This window comes from Dermacentor albipictus, chromosome 6 (assembly GCF_038994185.2).
Source record: "Dermacentor albipictus isolate Rhodes 1998 colony chromosome 6, USDA_Dalb.pri_finalv2, whole genome shotgun sequence".
NCBI classification, from domain to species: Eukaryota; Metazoa; Arthropoda; class Arachnida; order Ixodida; family Ixodidae; genus Dermacentor; species Dermacentor albipictus.
In genome coordinates, this window is record NC_091826.1 from 122,653,044 (window position 1) to 122,668,137 (window position 15,094).

Consider the following 15,094-nt stretch of genomic DNA (forward strand, 5'->3'; position numbering starts at 1 on the left):
TGAAGGATTGACGGCTAGCTGCTTGGCCGCCTCGCTCCAAAGCTCGCTCGAACTGTCCTCCGCTGCCGGTTCATCGGTTTGTGGTTGGCCATCTGTGATCGTCAGGCCGGCCTTCTTCCAGCAGTTTTGGATGGTGGTGGACGTGATGCTCTACCATACGCCTGTCAGCATTTCCGCAGCCTGTCGGACGTTGATGGCTGTCGCATGCTGCAGGCGCAGGTTGATGAGCAGCCTATGAACAAGGCGCTTCCGGAAGTGCGACTTCACGCTCCTTATTATTCCTTGGTCCAGTGGTTGAAGTACTGATGTGCAATTCGGCGGCAGATACTCGAGACGCACATTCGTGAGCCGTATGTTAACAATGTGCGCCAAGCAATTGCCCACAATCATCAAAATGTGCCGCCCCTCCTTTTTCATCTTCTCGTTTACAGTCAGCAGCCACTCGGAAAAGAGCTCGCAGGTCATCCAGGCACGCTGATTCGCCCTATACTGGCACGGCAGCGACACTACATTTTTCATGTAGCGCGGCTTCGAAAACCTCCCGATCACCAGAGGCTTCAACTTTTCAGTGCCATCTGCATTGCAGCAATACAGCACGGTGATGCGAAGCTTAGATATTTTGCCGCCTCTGCACTGTCCTCCTTTAAAATGCATTGGCTTGACCGGGAGCAGCTGACAAAAGCAGGCCGTTTCGTCTGCATTAAAAACATGAGCTGCTGCATAAGACTTGACCATTTCATGGAAGCTTTCCTCCCTCCACGTGGCTGCTGCTGCTTCATCTGCTGCCTTCTCCTCGCCAGACAGACTGCCAGGTTACGCCGTTTCGTTGGCGAAAACGGTGGAGCCAGCTAGGAGGCGCTTCGAAGCCGGTGACCTCAAGAATTGCAGCGAACTGCCGCGCCTTCTCCTGCAGCATTGGGCCTGACACGGGCACATTCTGTGCTCTCACGTCTTTAAACCAAGTCAGCACTGCTGCGTCAATATTCTGGAAATCGCCGAGCTGCAGTCGCTTCCTTGATGGGGTAAGCTGAGATTCTTGCTGTTGCTTAAAGATTTTCTCTTTATCTTTGAGAATCGTGGCGATCGTCGACCGTGCCACTCCACGTTCTTTAGCCACGACGGACTGTTTCTTCCCGTCTTCTATCTCATGAAGAATGTCTGCTTTCTCGCTCAAAGAAAACTGCTTTCGCTTCTTCGCCGTGGTTAGAGTTGTTGAGCTCATGGCAATGAGAACGCCGGCACGCACTTCTAACACAATAATATAACCAGAAGAAAAACAAGATGGACAGGCCTGATACGGGTGACAGCACGTGAACAACTCAGAAAACAAGCAAGAAAACGTGATGCGTGATCGTCTCCGCAACAGGAAAAAAAGAAAAGGCCCACTTCAGCGTTAATTTCAACTTTTTTTTTTTTCCTTGTGCCGCACCATCTCAGGTTTTACGAGCCCATGCTCCCCGCCTCTCCACTCACAAAACCTGGTGCATCGTTGCCTCCGCAATGGAGAAGGAAAAAAAAGAAGTCCCCGCCCGCATCTTTCTCCTCCCACGCCATCTCAGGTTTTTGCGGGAAGCAAGTTGCAAGGCGCCCGCTCTTCACGCTGCGCCGTCTGCTAGCTTAGAGCTCCAACTGCCGTGACGGATACACTGAAATCTAAGAATCCTCGCATTTCGGGATGTGAGTTCGTAGCACTGAGGTGTTGTTAAGATGACATGGAAATTAAATAACGATCGTTATTCTGAAATGTTTGTTATTCTGAAGTTCGTAGTAGTGCAATATTTTTACATTGAAACTATAAGCAGTCGGCATGGGATTTCTTAAAAGTTTGTTAATCTGAAATGTTCGTTAATGTGGTGTTCGTTGTAACGGGGTTTGACTGTAGCAGGTTCCCAAGCGTGGAGTAGTCCAAAGTGTATGTTTCAGAATCTGCATTAAGTCACTGTTGCAAATGCTGGTGAACCTGGAAATGGAACAATATTGTCACATAGTGGTGACATTGAAGAACACAGTAGCAATACTGTGAAAGACAAAACTAACTTTTATTGGGTGAACCTGTGCCCACAAAACAGGCTACACTTAAAGCACAACGAGAGCGGTGAACACAGTCGGCAATCGTAGAAAATCTTATCAACGGGTCAAGCGCGCCGGCTTTTATACATCAATCGTCGAATGTTCCAGACTAATCGCTGGGACCCGCGCGCCTACCACAAAGTTCTACATTATTCGCGTCGTGCACACATGCAATCAGATTACACAAGTTTTGGTCACAGACAGTGGATGGAACCATCGATAACATTCCAGAAACTTCCCACACATGCAAGCGCATCCTGCGCTGTGCGGTAACATTTGTTAGATGTCGCCCGATAAAGACAAGTACACGTGTCAATACTCCCCTCTTAAAAAGCATCGACCCGATGCTGCAAACAAATGAAAGTAATAAAGAAAAGCACTCGTAGCAAAGAAAGCAAAAATAAGGAAGTTCGTCAGCGTGCGTAAAAGGGCTTCAGACGCACTACGTGGACCACTTCAGATCGTGCCCGGCGCCGCTGTGACTGTGAAATGCCGTCTGGCACGACCTGGTAGTCCAGTTCGCCAACACGTCGGATGATCTTGTAGGGTCCGAAATAATGTCGCAATAGTTTTTCACTGAGTCCTCGTCGACATATTGGGGTCCAAACTCAAACACGGTCACCGGTCTGGTACTCGACGAAGCGTCGTCGGAGGTTGTAGTGTCGGCAGTCGATACGCTGCTGGTTCTTGATCCGTAGGCGGGCGAGCTGTCGGGCTTCTTCGGTGTGCTGGAGATAGGTAGCGACGTCAAGATTCTCCTCCTCAATAACATGCGGCAGCATGGCGTTGAGCGTCGTCGTCGGGTTCCTGCCGTAAACCAGCTTAAACGGCGTGATCTGTGTTGTTTCTTGCACCGCCGTGTTGTAAGCGAAGGTTACGTTCGGTAGGACGGCATCCCAGGTCTTGTGTTTGACGTCAACGTACATTGCTAGCATGTCGGCGAGGGTTTTATTCAGGCGCTCCGTAAGACCATTCGTCTGTGGGTGGTAGGCAGTTGGCCTCCTGTGCCTTGTCTGACTACTGAAGAATGGCTTGGGTGAGCACTGCTGTAAAGACCATTCCTCTGTTGGTGACGAGGACTTCTGGGGCGCCATGTCGCAGCAGAATGCTTTCGACGAAAAATTTTGCCACTTTGGCACGTGATAGGCAATCGGCATCTGAGTGTTTTTGTCCGGACTTGTATGTTACAGTGATGTCATATTCTTGTAGTCTGAGGCTCCACCGTGCTAGCTGTCCTGAAGGGTCCTTCAAGCTAGCTAGCCAACACAACGCGTGATGGTCGCTGCCCACTTTGAATGGCCTGCCATATAGGTAAGGGCAAAATTTCGCTATAGCCCAAACGATGGCGAGGCATTCCTTTTCGGTTCTAGAATAATTGCCTTCCGCTTTTGACGACTGGCTAGTGTAAGCTATCACGTGTTCATGTCCATCTTTTCTCTGGACTAGGACGGCACCGAGGCCTAGGCTACTGGCGTCAGTGTGGATTTCGGTATCGGCGTGCTCGTCGAAGTGCGCAAGTGCGGGCGGTGACTGCATGCGTCGTTTGAGTGCTTGAAATGCGTCGGCCTGCGGCGTTTCCCACTTGAACTCGATCTCACATTTAGTTAGCTGTGTCAGTGGCTCCGCGATGTGTGAAAAGTCCTTGACAAAGCGCCTGTAGTAGGCACACATGCTAAGAAATCTACGCACTGCCTTCTTGTCGATGGGCTGCGGGAACTTTGCGATGGCAGCTGTCTTCTGCTGGTCGGGGCGGACTCCAGACTTGCTGATGACATGGCCTAGGAAGCTCATCGTAAGTGAAGCAGCACTTTTCTGGTTTCAGAGTGAGCCCTGATGACTTGATGGCTTCTAGTACTGTTGCAAGCCACTTAAGGTGATCGTCGAAATTTCCGGCGAAGACAACGATGTCATCCAACTAAACGAGACAGGTCTGCCACTTCAATCCTGCTAAAACCGTATCCATCACGCGCTGGAACGTTGCAGGCACCGAGCGCAGTCTAAATGGCATAACCTTGAACTCGTAGAGGCTGTCTGGGGTGATGAAGGTGGTCTTTTCGCGATCTCTTTCGTCGACTTCTATTTGCCAATAGCCAGACTTGAGGTCCATTGACGAGAAGTATTTAGCGTTGCAGAGCCCATCCAATGCGTCGTCTATCCGTGGGAGGGGGTATACGTCCTTCTTCGTGATCTTGTTCAGACGACAATAATCGATGCAGAAACGTAGGGTTCCGTCCTTTTTCTTCACCAGGACAACAGGGGATGCCCACGGGCTTTTCGACGGCTGGATGATGTCGTGCAGCATTTCGTCGACTTGTTCTTTTATAGCTTCACGTTCTCGCGGTGAAACTCGATAAGGGCTCTGGAAGAGTGGTCGAGCACACTCCTCGGTGATTATGCGATGCTTGGCAACTGGTGTTTGTCGAATCCTCGATGACGTCGAAAAGCAGCCTTTGTATCGTCGGAGCAGACTTCTGAGCTTGTGTTGCTTAATCACGGGGAGACTTGGATTAATGTCGTAGTCTGGTTCGGGAACCATGGTCGTCGGGGTAGATGTGGCGGAATCCGAGAGGACAAACGCATCACTGGTTTCCAGGATTTCCTCAATGTACGCGATCGTCGTGCCGTTGTTGATGTGCTTGAAATCCTGGCTGAAGTTTGTCAGCAACACTTCAGTTTTCCCTCTGTGCAGTCGAGCGATCCCTCTTGCGACGTAAATTTCACGGTCTAGCAGTAAACGTTGGTCGCCTTCGATGACGCCTTCTACGTCAGTGGGTGTTTCGGTGCCTACCGAAATAACAATGCTGGATCGAGGCGGGATGCTCACTTGATCTTTGAGCACACTCAAGGCGGGGTCACTACGAGGGCTCTCCGGCGGTATCGCTTTATCTTCCGACAGCATTATGGACTTCGACTTCAGGTCGATGATTGCGCCGTGTTGGTTCGGGAAGTCCATTATGAGAATGTCGTCTCGTGAACACTGTTGGAGGATAACGAAGGTGGCAGGGTAAATCTGGCCATGAATGGTTATTCTTGCCGTGCAGGTTCCAGTCGGCGTGATGAGGTGTCCTCCAGTGGTCCGAATTTGAGGGCCTTCCCACGCGGTCTTTAACTTTCTTCAACTGGGCGGCGGTGTGTCCACTCATTACGGAGTAATCAGCCCCTGTGTCCACTAAGGTGGTAACTGCGTGGTCGTCGAGAAGCACGTCGAGGTCGGTGGTTCTTTGTTTGGCGTTGCAGTTAGGTCTTGGCGTCGGATCACGGCTGTGTCGTGTTGAACTGAAGTTGGAACGGCGCGTCGTCAAGTCGTCTTTTGTCGTTGTAGTCTTGGCTTCCGGACTTCGTTAGGATGGCGGCGTGTCGTTATTATGTCGTCGAGGTGGTATCTTTGTCGGCGGTGGAGGATCTTCGTCAGTTCGACGAACAGCAACCGCACCTCCATCGGTTGCTGCTTTTAGTTTTCCGGATATGGGCTCGCAGAGCGGCCCCGGGCTGGGCTGGTGTATGGGCGGCGCTGCGACGACAGGTAGCGGCCTGGTGACGGCGAACGGTACGGTCGTCGAGGGCTCCACTGAGTGGCGGCGAGGTAGTTGGCGATATCACGAGGTCGTTCGCCAATCTGGTCGCGGTGCGTTAACAGCGAACCCTCGGAGTCCCATCTCCCGGTATGGGCATCGACGGTAGATATGACCCGCTTCTCCGCAGTGGTAGCAGAGGCAGCGGTGGTCAGGAGCGCGCCAAACGCCTGTCTTCCTCGCGTAGCTGCGCTGGGCGACGGGTGGACGTGCTGGCGGCGGTGGTCGACGGAATTGCGGCGGTACAGGGACCTGGGGCATGATCATGGAGGGGGACCTTGACGGCGGGCGACGGCGGCGTAGGTCATCGCCTCTGGCTGGGGCTGCGATGATTGTGGTTGTACCTCGGGAACTCTGAGCGATCGCTGGACTTCTTTGACAATTTTGGCGATTGAGGCCACTTGAGGTTGCTATGAAGGGAACATTCTTTGAAGCTCCTCTCATACGACTGCCCGTGTGGTATCGCGCAGGTTGTCGGTGGCCATTGATTGAACTCCAGCGTAGCTTGTTGGCTTGGTGTGTCGGTCGAATTGCCGGTTCCGCAATTCCAGTGTTTTCTCGATGCTCGTCGCCTCACGAAGAAACTTGTCGATGGTCTTCGGTGGGCTTCTTACCATTCCGATGAAAAGTTCCTCCTTTACACCATGCCTCAGTAGGCGGACTTCTTCTCCTCGGACATTTCTGGGTCAGCGTGGCGGAACAGATGGCTCATTCCCTCAGTGAAAATCGTGATCGTCTCATTCGGCAGCTGCACTATGGTCTCCAGTAGAGCTTGGGCTCGCTCTTTTTGCACGACGCTTGTAAATGTTTGCAGGAAGCCGCTTCAGATCAGGTCCCACGTCATCAAGGTGGCTTCTCGATTCCTGAATCACGTCCTGGCAGCGTCCTCCAATGCAAAATAGACATGTCGCAGCTTGTTGCTTGCCCAGCTGTTAAACATAGTGACCCTCTCATACGTTTCCGGCCAGCTTTCCAGGTCCTCAAATGTGGAACTGCAGAACGTCGGTGGTTCCCTGGGCTGGGGGGCTGCAGCACGATGGGGACACTGGGGCTGCCATTGGGGTTGCCTTGGCCACAATCTTCTTGGTCTTCTTAGGTAGAAGTCCATGCTTCGGGGGCAGCTGTTGAAGACGGCGGCTTGCTCGATGGTCCAGGACTACGTTGGTGTTCTCTTTGAGGTCCGGGCTTGGATCACGGCTTGTCGGGGGCGTCCGGTACATAAAAGAAAAGCACCTCCACCAGATGTCATGTGGTGGTGACGTTGAAGAACACAGTAGCAATACTGTGAAAGACAAAACTAACTTTTATTGGGTGAACCTGTGCCTACAAAACAGGCTACACTTAAAGCACAACGAGAGCGGCGAACACAGTTGGTGATCGGCGAAAATTTGATCAATGGGTCAAGCGCGTCGGCTTTTATACATCAATCGTCGAATGTTCCAGACTAATCGCTGGGACCCGCGCGTCTTCTACAAGGTTCTACATTATTTGCGTCGCGCGCACGTGCAATCAGATTAAACAAGTTTCAGTCACAGACATGGATGGAACCATCGATAACATTCCAGAAACTTCCCACACATGCAAGCGCATCCTGCGCTGTGCGATAACATTTGTTAGGTGTCGCCCGATAAAGACAAGTGCATGTGTCAATATATTGGAGCAGCTTAGAGTTGTTCACATATGAATTCATGCCAATTCATGCTGAAGCTGGAAAAGCTGAGGAACACTTAAGTTTTGGTTCGGCATAACCTGCATAATCTGTTTTCCATGTCCAGAGTAAACATAATCTTTGGCTATATTTGTTGCATAAATTGAATTTGTGTTGTTGGATAAGCTGAAAAACTTGTGAAGAAATTTCAGCACCAGTATAGTGCAAACCTTTATTCCATGTCCAATGTTCTTGTGAGCATGGGAGAGTGTTAGTGTCATCGCAGAAAGCTGAAACTTCACCTGTAGACACGCCGATCTCGTCATGCATATTTGTTGTATGAGCACCATCATTCCTGCAGTCATGGCCACTTGAGCACTATGCTAATTTTAATGAAATCCTTGACTGTGGTAGAGAGGCCTGGCACAATTTAGTGAATGGTGCTTCGCACGTGTTCACTAAGTTGACTTCTCGGGCTCGCAATGTGAGCTTAAAGATGCTTGGCGATTTTATTGCTAAATATACACCACCATGCCTGTTTTCTGCGCACGTTTGTGCACCAGCTCAATGGAAAAATGACACCCATGTCTTAAATTGCCCCTTGACCCAGAATGCAGCACAAAGTCAACAAAAACCTTGTTCGTCTAAGCCATGATGTTTAAATTTGTGTCTTTGTGTGAAACGTTGTTCAGTAAATTTTCTGACGCGCTAGGCATTTGCCGTCTAAATCATTTAATCAAGGTGATGAGAAGCCTGCTCAAATTCATTGTGTCATTTCCAACAATTCCATGCACTCAGCATCCAAATGTCAGGAAAATGTTCTTTGGGAGTTTTGTCTTTTTGTGGCTCAGCATTTATACTTGCCCTGATTGTACCAGCTAGATGTGACGAGGGAGATTGAATATGGAAGTAAAACCGCCGCAGTCTGAAACTTGAACTGATCTGTTTTGATGGTTAAATAAGCATATAAACTTAAGCTTCGCTTTGCCAATGCTCTCAAGCTTGTGCGCTTGGCCTCCTGTGGTTTCAGGCAGCCTGAATGTGTTGGTGAGCTGCCTTGAACTACATTTTGGTTTTAGTGCTTTCCTCTAGTTTTACTCAAGTGACAGCTATACGGAGTTATCATTTCTAACTTTTACGGAATTTTCTCACATCGCTTGAGGCTGATAGCATACTTCTTGTCTTTGAGCTCAATTATTGAGAGGCGGACAGTAATAGCATGAGGAATCATAACATGTATTCTAAAATTAACAATGATTTGCTAATTAATGTCATAATTACTTGACAGCACATTTTGCAATTTATGAATTGTAGCCACTGAGATTGCAAGACATATCCACTTGAAATCGGGGAAAACCAGGAATTATCTGGGCTTTTGAACATTCTGAAAATACTCAGGGAAAACTCGGGGAATGTGTGCTTCTACCAGGAAAAATTTGCCGTGATTTTAATGAAGGGGAACGAAAGTCACGGTAATGCTGGCTCGAGTAAAAGAGGAATCGTAACGAATGGTCTTGGACGCTGTTTCACCGGCTGGAGGAGTTGCCAGTGTACAGTCAATGACCGACTTTCCGAACACCACCACGTACCTCATAGAGTCAATGCATAAGAACGTATGAAATTTTGGACGTAAGAACACTTCGCCGTCCGATTTTCAGAAGTTTTTGCCGTGACCGCAGGGCCGAAACGGCATTAATCAAAGCCACCACCAGTGCCATTTTGATTACCTCGCCGCCTCGAACTGGCGCTCTCACACGCAGATCTGCTGGCAGCCTAGCCATCACCTCGGCAATGCTAGGCCTAGCTGCTTTGACGTTTGCTATTGAGCTTCTTGCCGTTCGGTACCGTGTTTCTCATTTAAAGAATTCGCTGCTGTGAGCAATGGCACCGACTCCGCCTCTGTGGTCCTGGCGATTTGCTTCGAAGCTTAGAAAGCATGGCGCATTGCATAATGCCGGTTTCCGAAAGGCAGCTTCGCCTCAGCACAGCTATGTTTCGCGGTGAAGTGTACGTGAAGTAGTACGGTGAAGCTTAAGCGTGTCAAGGGGGCGATTTTTTCAGGGCCTGCATTCGTTGTATAGCAGTTAACGCCGTAGAGGCTAGAGAGACTTCTTGCAGTGGCTTCGTTCGTGCTTGAATATAGTTCGATGTTTTTTTACCGCAATTGTGCGCAACTGTTTCATTTTTTTATGTAGGCTCAGTATTGAATGAAGCAAGCTTTAACCCTCAGAAACAAACACATTGTGGTGTACGGCTGCTAATAGTTGTTCTAGAAAATTTTCATTTTTGTTGTTCTTTTCGCCTTTTTTATTGGCAACCCATTGCGAGGAGCCTCACGTGCATGCTTGCGCGAGCAGACGCTGTTAGCGAGCAGCCAAGCATGGACGGAGTGTGCGAAGTGATAACTTTTCTTGGCCGAACTTCTTGCGTAGCTTCCACAGTGTTGACTACTATGTATGGAATGGAGTATAAGTGACTGACACACACATCGAAGTACACTAGAAAGAACATGTTTACAAGCCGCTATTTCGATTTTCAGTTAAACAGACAACGGATCACAACAATAACGAAAGTGCATTCGAGAGGCTGTATCTTCTTACACAATTGTTCACAGCCGAAAGCAGAACCTATATATATTTCCCACTGAATTCGCGCGGTTGACAACGTGCGAGGTGATGGAGTCCCAAAAGAATATTCAGCATATTGAGGATAACGCCATTTTTATGCAGCATACAAATTGTCGCAGCAAGGACGCTGTTGAGCAGGTTGGAAAAGTTAAACAAACAAATGAAGCATTAGGGTGGGATGCTTTTTGATACGAGCAATAAGAAAGGCGCCTTACCTCGCAAACAGCACTGTTCTTTGTCGGAATAAAGTTATTTCGGCCAATGTTGTGCACCAACTGTTTCTTGCGTAAGCCATCCCTTGTGCTTTCACGTGGTTTAGCCAGAAGTTTCAGTCGGGGAGCTCACGTTGCAGCTCGGCTTTCTCCTTATAGAATTTGTCAAGGGATTAAATACATGATTAATAACTGCATTGCCATTGCCAAAGATGCTGCAAATGAATTCTTAAACGCTATGCACTGTAAATAAAGACAAGTAAAATGTGTATTTTTTTCATAAAAGAATATACTCGTAAGTCCCAAAAATTGTGCCCAAAATAACTGTTATCAATGCCTCCATGTCTTTTTTTTGTCTATTTAATAAGTAAAGCAAATATCACACAAAGTTTAGAGCTATATCGAAACCAGAAAAGCATGTGGGTGCCGCTGATATGAAAAATGTAAAGGCCATGAAATGAACAAGTTGAGGACAAATATTTAAATAAAACTTTGTCATTCAAGAACCTTGTTTACATTTTCATACATATGCAACCGCCAGGGAAAAATCTAAATGATGCTTTCCTTTGTTCCAATGCATTGCGCAGTAACAGGCGTCACCACAGTGTTGTATTGTAATTGCACCGAAATTATAGTTGTAACAAAGAGCACACATAAAAAGCAGGAGTTCTGCAAAAATATATGAGGGCGAGTCAAATGAAAGTGAGCAAATGGGAATATATGACAAACGAGGTACTTTATTCAAAAGTGGTCTCCATGAGCATTTAGACGTTTGTCCCACTAACTAACGAGTTGCGTGATTCCCGTCTCATAAAAACTCCTTGGGTTGCTGCTCCAAAAAGTCTTAACTGACTCTTTCACGTCATTGTCTGACACGAATCTAGTTCCCTTGAACTGTTTTTTTGAATTGCCACAAAATATGGAAGTCGCAACGCGACAGGTCTGGGCTGTATGGCAGATGTTGCAGCATTTCCCACTTGAAATTTGCCAATTTTGTGTTAACCACATCAATGACGTGGGGGCAGGCATTGTCGTGGAGCAAGATGATGCCGTTCGTCAATTTTCCATGTTGTTTGTTCTTGATTGCGATATGCAGCTGATCCGGCGTTTCACAATACCGGAAACTATTGATAGTCTCACCGGGTTTAGCAAATTTTATCAACAATGGCCCCTGACGACCTAAAAGATGTCAACAACACCTTTCCGACAGAAATGGAGGCCTTTTCTTCCTTTGGGGATTGTGAATTTAAATGTTTCCACTGTAAGCTTTGCCTTCGTGTTTCAGGCTCATAGTAGTGGCACCATGATTCGTCCCGGTCACAATTGCAGACAAAAAGTCGTCACCCTCATTGTGATACCAGATAAGATGAGTAAAGGCAGCGCCGAGCCTCTCCATCTTTTGCCAGTGGTTCAGAATCTTGGGCATCCATTGTGCACGCCAGAGCCGATAACCGAGATGTTCATGAATTATGGTGTGACCCGAACCGTGACTCATGTTCACATGTTCTGCCAATTCATCTATGCTTATCCTACGTTCTTGTCTAATCAGCTCATCAGCCTTTGCTATTGAGTTGGGGTTGATTGCATGGTGGCTTTGGCCCAGTCTTGGATCGCCTTTGCAACTTTCACATCCTTCTTTGAACAGTTTGCTGCAACGCTTCCCAATGGCCAATGAAATCCAATGTTCAACGTACACGGCACCCACACGGCGACTAATTTCTTTTTGGGAAACACCTTCAGCTGTCAAAAACCTCACGACACCATGCTGTTCAACTTTCGAAGCATCCATTATGTCACGCAACCATGTTCAACCAAATGTATGAGACCATTAAAGCAAGTATTTTATTTACATTAAGCAATATACAAAGCTCATGCAGGGCAGGGGCTAAAGGCAATCAAGCCTGACAAAGGTCCCTGTTCCTCCATAGTTCGTGGCAGCTCACACGCTTCGAGTTGAACAGAGTAAAAAAAAAAAGGATTGCAGTACATCAGTTTCAGGAAAATGGACAACTTGCAAGAGTACACATAACAAATAACATATTTACATAACATCTTTAAATAATCGTACAGAAGAGGTCGCGCATGCCAAAATATACAGCTACACAAAATAAATTCCTAAAAATTTGAAACGTAGAATGCATGAGGATGCAATGAAATTGCATTTTACATGGAAACACTCGTAATACTAATTTGTGAATGATTTTAACATTGGTTGAGCCATGAGAATCCACAAGTTAATGTTGATACTGTATACATGTGGTAATTAATAAGTTCTTTGCTTGCTTTTTAAATGCAGCACTACTAGCTTTAACATTCAATCTATCTGCAAGGATATTCCAAACATGATGTGTCTGGTACGCAGCACTTTGTTTTCCATAATTAGTTCTTACTTTAGGTGCTCGTATCCTTTGTTCTCGTAAACAGTAGTATGGTTTTTCGATTTAGCTTTCATATAATTTATTTTGTTGAATTACTTGGAGCAATTTAAAATAGTACAACTGATCAACCCTGAGCAGGAATGTTTTATGAACAGTGGAGCAGTTAGCAGGTCTTGTAATTTTCCCTTGTACTTTTTGAAACAGCACAATATTTTCTTCTGCGTAGTAATAAGTCTATGATAACTTCTTTTCAATGTTGTTACCCAGACTAATATCCCATAAGTTACCTAAGAATGAGAGTGCACAGTACATGTTTAGTTTTAACCTTAATGAGATTAAGTGTACTGTTTTGTAAAAACAACGCACTATTTGCGCTAATGCGGTAATTGGGTGATTTACATGTGTGTTCCAGTTTAATTCCTCCTGAAACCACACACCAAGAAATATTTGTTCCCTAACCTGTGTAATACAATTTCCTTCAAATGTGACTTATTTTATTTATAGGCTTCTTTATAGGTTGGAATATCATGTAGGTTGTTTTTTCGGCATTTACGCGTAGCTTATTTTGCCTTAACCATATTTAAAGATGCCTTAAATAGTTATTTACACTGACTTCAAGCGATATTAAATTGTCTCATGAAAAGAAAACGTTTGTATCATCAGCGTACATAATAAGTTTGGGGGAATTAGGAATTTATACAATATCATTTATATAAGCAAGGAACAATAGTGGCCCCAATATGAACCCTTGGGCCATATTAACTAACATTTATCCTCACACCTGCGTGTCACTTTTGTAAATGAGAGATGCCTGTGTGCTACGTGTATGCCTCGCAAATAATGAACCGAACCATTATTGTGTGGGGTGGGTTGGCTCACTTTCATTTGACTCGCCCTTGTGCACTAGAAATGTGAAGATACAGCTTGGGGCAAAAAAGTGTCACTGGAAACAAAGTTCACTGCACATATACACAAAACCTCGCAACGAGGTATTTAAATATACATATAATACCTGTGCCACAATGGCGAGGTTAATGCCATTAAAAGTTTAAAACCTTAAGTTTCTTAATGCCATAATATTTCGATCGCTGCTGCACGTGCATACTAAATGACATTAATTGTTGCGATGGCGATAGCTGCAGTGACATGGTTAAGTTTGCTTGCCAATCGTAATAGAATAAAAAACAGTTATCTAGGGAGCAGATGTTTAAGAAATGGTATGAGAAACATTAATCGGCGTATTGTATCTAGTTTACTTCAGGAATGTCATTGTTGCACCCAGCTGTAAACTGTTTGAAGCCAAAGCTAGCTCGAAGGCCAATCTATAGTGTAGCCAAAGCATTGACATGGGGGAAAATAGCGCTCACAGCTTCAAAGCTCTCCAGCAGCAATCCTGAAGAATTTGACCGTGTGCTCCAGTTTGCATCGGCGAGAAGTTTGAAGGCTTCAGTATGAGGCTTACAAGGCAAGGAGCTGCCGCCGTGCAATCGAACAGCTTCTGGCTAATGCGCTCACGATTAGTGCTCCAGCTGTGAGTAGTGGCAAGATTGCCTGCTGATCGATATGAACACAAAGAGCTCCGTTTAAAACAGTGAAGGATATATTAGTTGTTTTTATCTACAAGTTTGCTTAATATCGTGAGAATATGGTCACTACGGCTACGGTGAGGACATTGTAAACGAGAGTACGCATTCGACGGCCAAGTGAGTTGTAATAATTGTAAGAACGCACTACGCCGCGAGAAAGAGCAACTTTATTAAGAAAGTGAAGAATATATTAATTGTTCTTCACTAATAATTCGTTTAGTCACGTCAAAACATGGGGACATTGGGAACGAGAGTACGCATTTGATGGCAAAGTGAGTTACGAGAACGCGAAATTAAGCGTTAATGACAAGCATGTCCGTGTGGCACCCTGCGAATGACATTAAAGTTTAAGGCATTAGCCAGTTAATGTCATTTTCTGTACCCCTGTGGCAGGGGTATAAGTCTCCCATAAGTCTATGTATCTAAAAAGAAGTCACTGTATATATAATGCGTCAAACAAGCAAATAAACATATTGCGCAATCACTGATGATTGAATCATAAGCCCCCCCTCCCTCTCTCCCTGATGTGTCGCGTGCGACGGAAGGCAGCCCGCTTCCTGCCCGCCTTGCTGCCTTGCGCGCACAAGACAGCTACCATCGTCGGTTCGCCCGTGCGGCCCAATGCGTCCTCGCGAATAAAAGTCAAAAAGTGAATAAGAACGTATACCTTTGCTGGCTTTAATGCCTTGGCGCAGGTGACAAAAAGGTGGATATTCTTTTCTCTGACATGACGGCTCAAATGAACCAACACAACGCTTCGTCTCATCGGACCTCGCTGCGTGTGTTGTCAATTTGTCTGATAGTGTGTTGATGTGGCTTGTGTCGTTGTATGGTCAGATGTTCCAGTTTAGAAAAATCAATGCACCTTTGGCGTCAAATGTTTATAACCACATTAAACCTACAAAATTCCGAAATTTAAAATCTAAAGCACGATTTTGTAAATGTTAGTGCACCTTTCGCATCAAAAGTTTGAGAACTTTGCACCCATAAAGTTTCGGAAT